An 8483-nucleotide genomic window follows, 5' to 3' on the forward strand; every position below is an offset into this window, starting at 1 on the left:
GAAAATATTTTGATTTAGAAAGTCATGGCATCCCAGGGTGAGTGTGTTTCCTGGGTCAAATTGACTAAGACACTTTGATTTAGGTCATTAAGCAGAAATTTTTCTCAGGTCTTACAAGAATTATGGTAAAATTTCCTCCAGCCATCGTTCTCTGCATTTTTCTCTCTTTAGGTGGCCTTTTCTGTAATACCCTTCTGTCCTGAAGCTTTTAAAGAGTGCTTCAGAGGATCTATAGATTAACACTTGAACACAAGCCACAGAGAAGTGAGCCAAAGACACTTGAATCACAGTACTTGACAGCACAGACATGACCAATACATTCAGTTCATACAGGCCAAGCTGAGATGAACCAAGCAAAAACACTTCAGTTCTAAATATAGAAACAGTACATTTATACTTTTCTGAATCAAATTTCTTTCTAATGTTCCAGGCCTACATTCATGATAAGAATGATTTTTTTTTTTTAATTTTTTTTGTACGGAGATTTTTCAATAGGCTTCATTTGAATGCATTAAAATAACTGCTTTTAAAAAGAGAATCATATTTTTACCTCCAAGTCTAATTTATCACTATATATGCCTTAACATTTTGACATCTTTTTTCTCAGTATTTCATACAGCATGATTTTTGGCAGCCACACATGCCTTAGGTAATGATTTAATTATCTTTTCAGGAAGTTAAATTAAAAGAACAAAACATTGACTATATTCTAATTTATAGCAACAATATTGCTAGCAGTCTAATGACACTGCTAATTCCAGTGCAACAGATATAATTAAGTATTTACCTTTTGTGTATTTAGAAACTGCTCCAGCAGAAATCAGTCAAAATTCTGTTAAACAAAACCACTTGTGCACTGTAATTTTACAAAAAGGAAAATGGTAGCAGGCTTGGATACACTTTTGTGTAGTGACAGGTCTGTCTTACTTTCCTGTCGTGACACAGTAGTTAAACAGCATCTTGTTATTAAGGATACAGTACAATAAGGTTTGAAAAGGAACAGTCATGAAAAGGCAATTTAGGAAATAAAACCTGCTTAACTGAATTCTGTCACATACCCTGACCTTTGATATTCATCATATATTATTGGACCTTTGATATTCATCACATACTATTGGACTTACCTGTAAACATAGTTAGCCAGCTGTGTAGCCCTTTTGTTTTTCCTATCTTTTCAGGAAATTCTACAAACTGAAGTTACATGTATATAATAATAATAATATGTATTCCTTCCTGGTTTTTTTCCCACTCATTCATCAAAGATTTGCTTCAAGCCAGTCAAAATCTAGGTAAAACAAACAGTAATTTTGTACCTGCAGGCTTTGATCTTACAGTGACACAGAACCAAAGATGTGGGCAAGGGTCTGTCCATGCACCAATGCAGGCTCAGGCTGTCAGAGAGGTGAAGTATCTCCAGACACCAAAGAGGGAAGCAAGAGATAAATATCTCTCTGGAACTCCTTATAGGACCTTGGTAAGTTGTTGAATTTTTTCTGAATTTTCAATGAATTGTCTTTGAAAGGCAGAATGGCAACTAACTTTTTTTTTTACATTCAATTTACATTCCATTGAGCTCGCTGTTGAAGTTAATGTGACTAGATTTGCTCAAAATTTTAAGTCCCTGAAACTATAGATTGTTAATTTCCCATTTATCCTTAAAATAATTTCCTTGATTAAATTTAGCTACAATTAAAATGTTTTCACTTGTGACACACCTGTGATATTTGATGACAGGCATGAGCCCACAAGCTATATCCAAAAGAAGAGGGGCTGAGGTGCAAAGTTCCCGTAAAAATAGGCAATATGGCAAATTTGTGGCAATGTATGATCTTGTTTTGATGTGCAGGTGAAAAGAGAAAGAGAAGGTGAAAGAGCATCCGGACCTTTCCCTTGGAGGGGGGGGAAAAGGGAGTATAGAGGGGAGGGAGCAGGGAAAAAAAAGCCTACTTTTGGGAAGTGTTTTAGATCTCAGCACCATCCATAACAAGAAAAATCAAGTGCACACAAAGTTACAGGGTCATATTCTACATCCCCAATCACAAATTAACAGCACCTGACTACATCCAGAGTCCCTCTCAGATCAGCAGGAGACACAAGAAACAGACAGAACAGGGAGACATAGGAAAGCCCGGGGGTTTAAAGAACTGGATACTGCAGACCCATCTAACTTGTTTTTGTTTTATTCAGTCAAATTGCCTCCTGTTAATGAAAATGGGAACCGAAGGGGCTAGAACAGGATCAACTCTACTGCTGTCTTTCCTGACAAATGCCCACCCTAAGCCTCAGATATTCCAGTAATGAGAATTCAACAGCCTCTCAGCTGATACAAGTCCTTTAACTACAACTGCAGAGTTCAGCTGATAGCTTCCTTAAATATTCCTTTTTGCAGTTTCTCATTCCCTGTAAATACAGAGAACACGTGGGCTATTTATCTGTGAGGACACAAGAACCACAGCTTCCTTTTCTCCTCAGGAAGGCCTGTTTGTCTCTATTAGCTTGAATCATGGGATTATTCCTGGATGCCCTTCTCACTTCATAAATCAAAGATTAGAGGATTTAGGAGTATGTATTTAGACTGTGTCCTGAGGTACGTTTTTATGCAACTTGGAAGCATTTTTATTAATGTATTATATTTATTTATTTAACTATTAACTTCTTGCAATATTGGTTCAGCCCAATATGCTTTCACATTTATCCTGTGTAAAACTTTTAGAGAATACTAGTAATGTTTAAGACTAACCACAAATAATGGCACTCTATTCCAAAATGAAAACTTTCTTCTGATAGTTTAGCTGTGCAAAGTACCTCAGTGAGAATAACAGAGCTAACTTCACAAGAATGATTCATATAAAAGCAAATTCTTCAACAGTCGTGTAGAAAATATTACAAATAGCTATAAGAACAAATTTCAGTTCCATACATTTTTTCCAGCCTTCAGTATTTTGTATCACTTTAATAGACTTCTCATAAATATTTTGCTTTTTTATGATGAACAGCACCATAAGTATATGCAAGGTAATGTCCGGGTGTAAGGTGAGAGCAATTATTTTTGTTCTGAGGCTTCTCAGGTGGTTTTAGAGGGCTCTTTGCAGCTGGCATTTCAGGACTTTTTCTTTCTGGGGGAATGTGGGTGCATTCCTGGACTCATCTAAAAAATTCAAGATAGGCATTAGAATGGGTTGGTCTGTAAACCTTACTGCAGTGGAGATAAATTAATAGGACAAACAAAAGTATAGTCAGAGGTCAAAGTATCCTCTCGCCAATGTCATCATTACTATAACTTAATGACTGGTTTTCACAAGTGGATTGTATTGTGGTGACTGTGAACTAAGAACATATTAAATGGAGTGAAAACATATCCTAGCACATCAGCCAGGTCCTACACTTGCTGATATAATAGACATGCACTCTCCAAGAAACTAGCCAGCACTTGTGGAGAGCATGTTTTCCCACAAGGTATTCTGTGGTGAAATGATTCAGATTATGCTGCAGACCAGTGTAACTTTCAAACAGCCTTTTAAAAAGTTAAGGCCCTTTTAGTAGGGCCTCTAGTGATAGGACAAGGGTTAATGGGTTTAAACTAAAAGAAGGTAGATTCAGTACAGATAAAAGGAAGAAAAATTTTATGATGAGAGTGGTGAAACACTGGGACAGGTTGCCAAGAGAGGTGGTAGATGCCCCAGCCCTGGAAATAGCCAGGGTCAGGTTGGACCAGGCTCTGAGCATCCTGATCTGGTTAAAGATGCTCTTGCTCACTGCAGAGGCACTGGACCAGGTGACATTTAAAGGTCCCTTCCAACCCAAACTATTCTATGATTCTATGAAAACTGGAAGGAATTTTCTGTTACCACATTCAGCCCATGGATAACTGGTAACCACATTACAGACCAGCTGACTGAAATCTAACCAAAGAACAGCTGGGTTCTTCTACCTGCATTTCCAACAAAAAGTCACCTGAAACCCCACCAATCTGAGGGTTCCCTGTTCTTCTAATTTCCTACCCAAACTTCACATCAGTTGATATCTGCTTTTGCACTTTTGGTGTCCTTCACTTTTAAAATGGAGACCCCTTTTTTTTTTGCTGAGCCAGCCCCTTCTAAGGTTGCCTGCTGACTTAATGTAGAGGTATACACAATTATAATTTTAAAATACTTTTGAGTATAATTATAAAAATGTAATTTCAAATAACTTTCAGTATATTAGCTCATGTATCTCAGTTGTGATGGAGGAAAATGACAGTGTAATACTCTTTCCCACGAGACAGGGAATGCTATATTGCTGTATCTGCAGTCCCTGAAAAATTACTCTCTACTGCAGAATTGCAACAGATACTGGACTTGACAAACTGCAATAAATAGACAAAAACTTGACAAATAGCAGAGATTGCTTCCATAGCCCAAGCTGCAACTTTTCAAAATAATCTTCCTGTTTCCAGTTCACCTGTCCAGCATTGATGAACATTCATTGGACAAAAAAAGGCTAACATTTCTACTTATTCCTAACACAAGTATAAAGTGGAACATAGGAAGTTCCATTTAAACACAAGAAAAATCTCTTTTACTATAAGGGTGACAAGGCACTGGAACAGACTGCCCAGGGAGGTTGTGGAGACCCCTTTTCTGGAGGTATTCAAAGCCCATCTGGATGCAGTCCTCTGTAATGTGCTCTGGGTGATCTTGCTTTAGTGGCAGAGTTGGACTAGATGATCTCTAGAGGTCCCTTCCAACCCTAGCCCCTCTGTGATTCTATGAACTCTTGACAGTTTTGATTCTGTAAATTGGCAGAGGAGTGGCTGGAGAAAGAGATCTGGGGGTGCTGGTTGGCAGCAGACTCAATGCAGGTCAGCTGTGTCCCCTGGCAGCCAAGAGGGCAAACCCTGTCCTGGGGTACATCAAACACAGCACAAGCAGCTGGTCCAAAGAGGGGATTATCCTGCAGTATTCAGTGTTGGTGCAGCCTCACCTCAAGTACTGTGTGCAGTGCTGGGACCCACAGGTTAAGGATGTGCAGGTCCTTGAATGCATCCAGAGGAGGGAGGGCAACAAAGCTGGTGCAAGGGCTGGAGGGCACGTCCTGTGAGGAGCAGCTGAAGACTTTGGACTTGTCTAGCTCGGAGAAAAGGAGACTGAGGGATGACCTCATGGCTCTCTACAGCTTCTTGAGGAGGGGAAGTGGAGAGGGAGTTGTTGATCTCTTCTCTCTGGGATCCAGTGATAAGTTGTGTGGGAAGGGCTCAAAGCTGCTGCAGGGGAGGTTTGGACTGGACATTAGGAAATATTTTTTGTACTGAGAGGGTGGTCAAACATCGACACAGACTTTCTGGAAAAGTGGTTGAATGCTGCTGGCCTGCCAGTGCTTATGAGGCATTTGTACAATATCCTTAATGCTCTAAATTTTGGTAAGCCCTGAAGTTAACTGGATGGTCACTGCAGGTACGTTCCAGCTAAACTATTCTATTCTGTTCTGTTCTATTCTGTTCTATTCTTTTCTGCTCTATTCTAACCACTCATTGGTTTTATCTACCTAAATGCTCTCTGTCATGTAAGTCCTGAAAAACCCTGAAAAAACAGTCAACTTCAGAGCAGCCTCGGTTTCTACACAGAAGAAACAAAAAGGTTGCTCTGCCACTCCTTGTTTCATACACATAAAGGGCAGTATTTCATGCTGTCAGTAACAAAACGCCTGTGTTCAGGGCAAGGATCTGGTCTGACTTTTTTACAGCTGGGCCAATCCCACAGCTCATGGCTCAGCAGGCAGACTCATTTCTACAGCTGCAGCCAGCACCTGGAAAGTTAAACAATCCAGCTGCACCAGAAAAGAAAACCCAGGCAGGCAGCAAACAGAAGAGTGGATATAGGGGAAAGAGCTGAGGAGAGACAGATAAGGAGAAAGCAGCCAAGTATGAGAGAGGAGGTAAAGCAAAAGTAAGATTGATTATTCCTGGTGCTCATAAGGGACTAAACAGCTTGAATTTGTTTAATGAGCATTATGGGAGGCTTGGAGAATTAAAAACACAGCTAACACACACAGGAAAAACAGTAACTCTGTTCTGAGAGTGCCAACTCTTTAGTTAACGTATCAAAACCAGTCACTAATGTACTCAGTACATTTTTCCCCACAATGGCCCTGGTCACGCTAGCACTTTGAAGCTGGTAGTTGCACCCAACTCTGTGCCCAAGAGTTGTCTGGGGCTAGGAACCCTCTTTGTGATGTGCATATTTTTCCATTGAATATGCATTATCCATTATAACTTTTTAATAACTAGATGGAATTTTGATATATTCCTTCACACTGCTTCCTACTGTGATCCTTTCCCAACAAATGAGTGACAGCTGGGGCCACAGTGAAGTAAAGAACCTTTAAGCAATGCAGAAAAGATTAATGACATAACTTCAAACAAAGTGAAATATTTGCACAATAGCTTCAGATGAATTTCAACATTTCATTGCTAAGAATATACACTGGATTATTCATCTTAAAATCATTTGCTAGATACTGCGCTTGTCTCATTTGACTGAATCACATCTGAAATAAACAGTATTTTTTCTAGGGGAAGGGAAAAAAAAAAAAAAAGAAAAAGAAAAAAAGAATAAAATAAACACAATCACTACAGCTTCAGTAAAGTTACTGTTGCTTTTGTAAGAAGCAGAGGTGGACTCTGTTCTCTGTTGGTCTGATCTAAAACTCATCCTTCTCCACCCAGGGACTCCAGCAGTTGCCTGGCACTCCTGTAAAGCATTACTCAGCGTGAGAAGGGAGTGGTGGGCAGAGCTAGAGGCAAGGGAAGGTTCCAGAGGAATCAGTAAGGGCCAACCACTGTCCCCTACACCGAGGCCACTTTGACACGATTATAACTCACTAGAACACTTGTGCTGACAACTGTTACCCCTGAAAGCAAACACTCTCCCTCCCAAGAAAAGTTAAGTTGGTTTAGATTGTGATTTATTTGCTTTTAAAAGCTTATCAAGAGAATTTAGATGGTTTTACTTTGAAGAAGAGCAACCTGGTGTATGCCTCACACATTGGAAAGCCCCTTTCCCCACCAGGCACCAAAGAGGAGTTCAGCTGCTTTTATGGTTTGAAAAGCAAAGCTGAACTTCCTCTTTGTTCTGCTTTGTTGGTGAACTCTGAACTGCTGCTGCCTCCAGAGTGAAAACAAAGATACAATGCTCTATGGATCCTTTGGTGCAAACTGATTGTAGGGGTGGAACTGTGGCTTGGCTGTGGGAGGAGGAGTGCTTAGCAGCTGCCAGGTTAAAGTGGAGGAAAGGCAAAAAGAAATTTGACTTCAGTGGTCGGTGACACAGCTACTAGCTGCATAAGAAACAAGTAGATACTGTTTGACATTTACTTCATAACATCAGGCAAATTTTTTCCATAAAATATTAATAGAAGTTTTCCATACAAGGGAACTGAGGAACCTTCATAATACTCAATTATTCCTGCTTTGATCAATGAAACAAGTATAAATGACACACGTGAAAGCTATAAGCAACATAAGAATGGACATCTAAGTTCTGGCAAAATAATCAGCAGAAAAGCTTCTGTCTCTCTGGCTATGGAGCCACGTGAAGAATGGATGATTCTACTCATTTGTCCTGTAGACACAAAGGTAAATTCAAAGAAAAATCAGTGCTTAAGATTTTTCAAAGGAAACTAAATTAGCTTTTTACTCTACCATATCAGCATTTTAAAAATGGCAAATGGTTGTAAATATATACATATATTTATTAAAATTTCATTAAGAGTGCACTGGATAGACAACCAAAACCTTTTTCAGAATTCCAGGGAGCTAACTTCCAGATTAAGAAGAAAGTTGCAAGTCAAGTTTCTTGCAGCCTTTTCATGTAAAGGAATACTTCCAGGGTATGCTTAACCATGAGGCTAGGAAATATAATACATAGCTAGAATCACAATTTACTTCAAAAATCACAAATTAAAGTAGTGTAATATCAAGGGTCTCCAAGACATGTTCTGCCTCATTTATCTCAAACAGGAATTATGAAAAGAGAATTTCACAGCACGTTGACAAACACTGGCTGCAGTAGCAGCATTGGCTGTTAAACCTATACTGAATGACACACCTGCCCTTGAGACCCTAAAGAAGACCCTCAGAGGATCTCAGAGTGTATTCTTGGGCAAGAACACATTTTTGTTCGTTTACACAGTGGTCAGCACAGTGACTCAGTGAATGAACCAAGAAAGAACATGGAAATGCTTAGCGAGGCGCGTTTCGCGTATACGGGTTTCTTTGTTTCTGCCTTCGGTTTTCTTTAAATTAGGAACATTTTGTTTATGTTTAAATTAATTTATTTAAAATTTAAATTTAGAAAAAAAAGACGAGAGCATCAGCGAACCCCAAAAGCAGTGATATTCTAAGTAAGAAATACAAATAGATATACACAACTTCAGAGCAAATTGCAATGTAAAACAACTATAACATTGTAAAAGTATTGTAACCGTGGAAGTATCGCACGCTGCTC

The 8483-nt window shown here is 39.3% G+C and overlaps 1 long non-coding RNA gene across 1 annotated transcript in view; it reads right to left on the minus strand.

Moving 5' to 3' along the window:
* LOC139793156 (uncharacterized) overlaps positions 1-8483 on the minus strand; it is a 569166-nt gene that overhangs the window by 555681 nt on the left and 5002 nt on the right. The gene's annotated exons all lie outside the window — the stretch shown is intronic.

This window comes from Heliangelus exortis, chromosome 2, assembly GCF_036169615.1.
Source record: "Heliangelus exortis chromosome 2, bHelExo1.hap1, whole genome shotgun sequence".
Classification (NCBI taxonomy): domain Eukaryota; kingdom Metazoa; phylum Chordata; class Aves; order Apodiformes; family Trochilidae; genus Heliangelus; species Heliangelus exortis.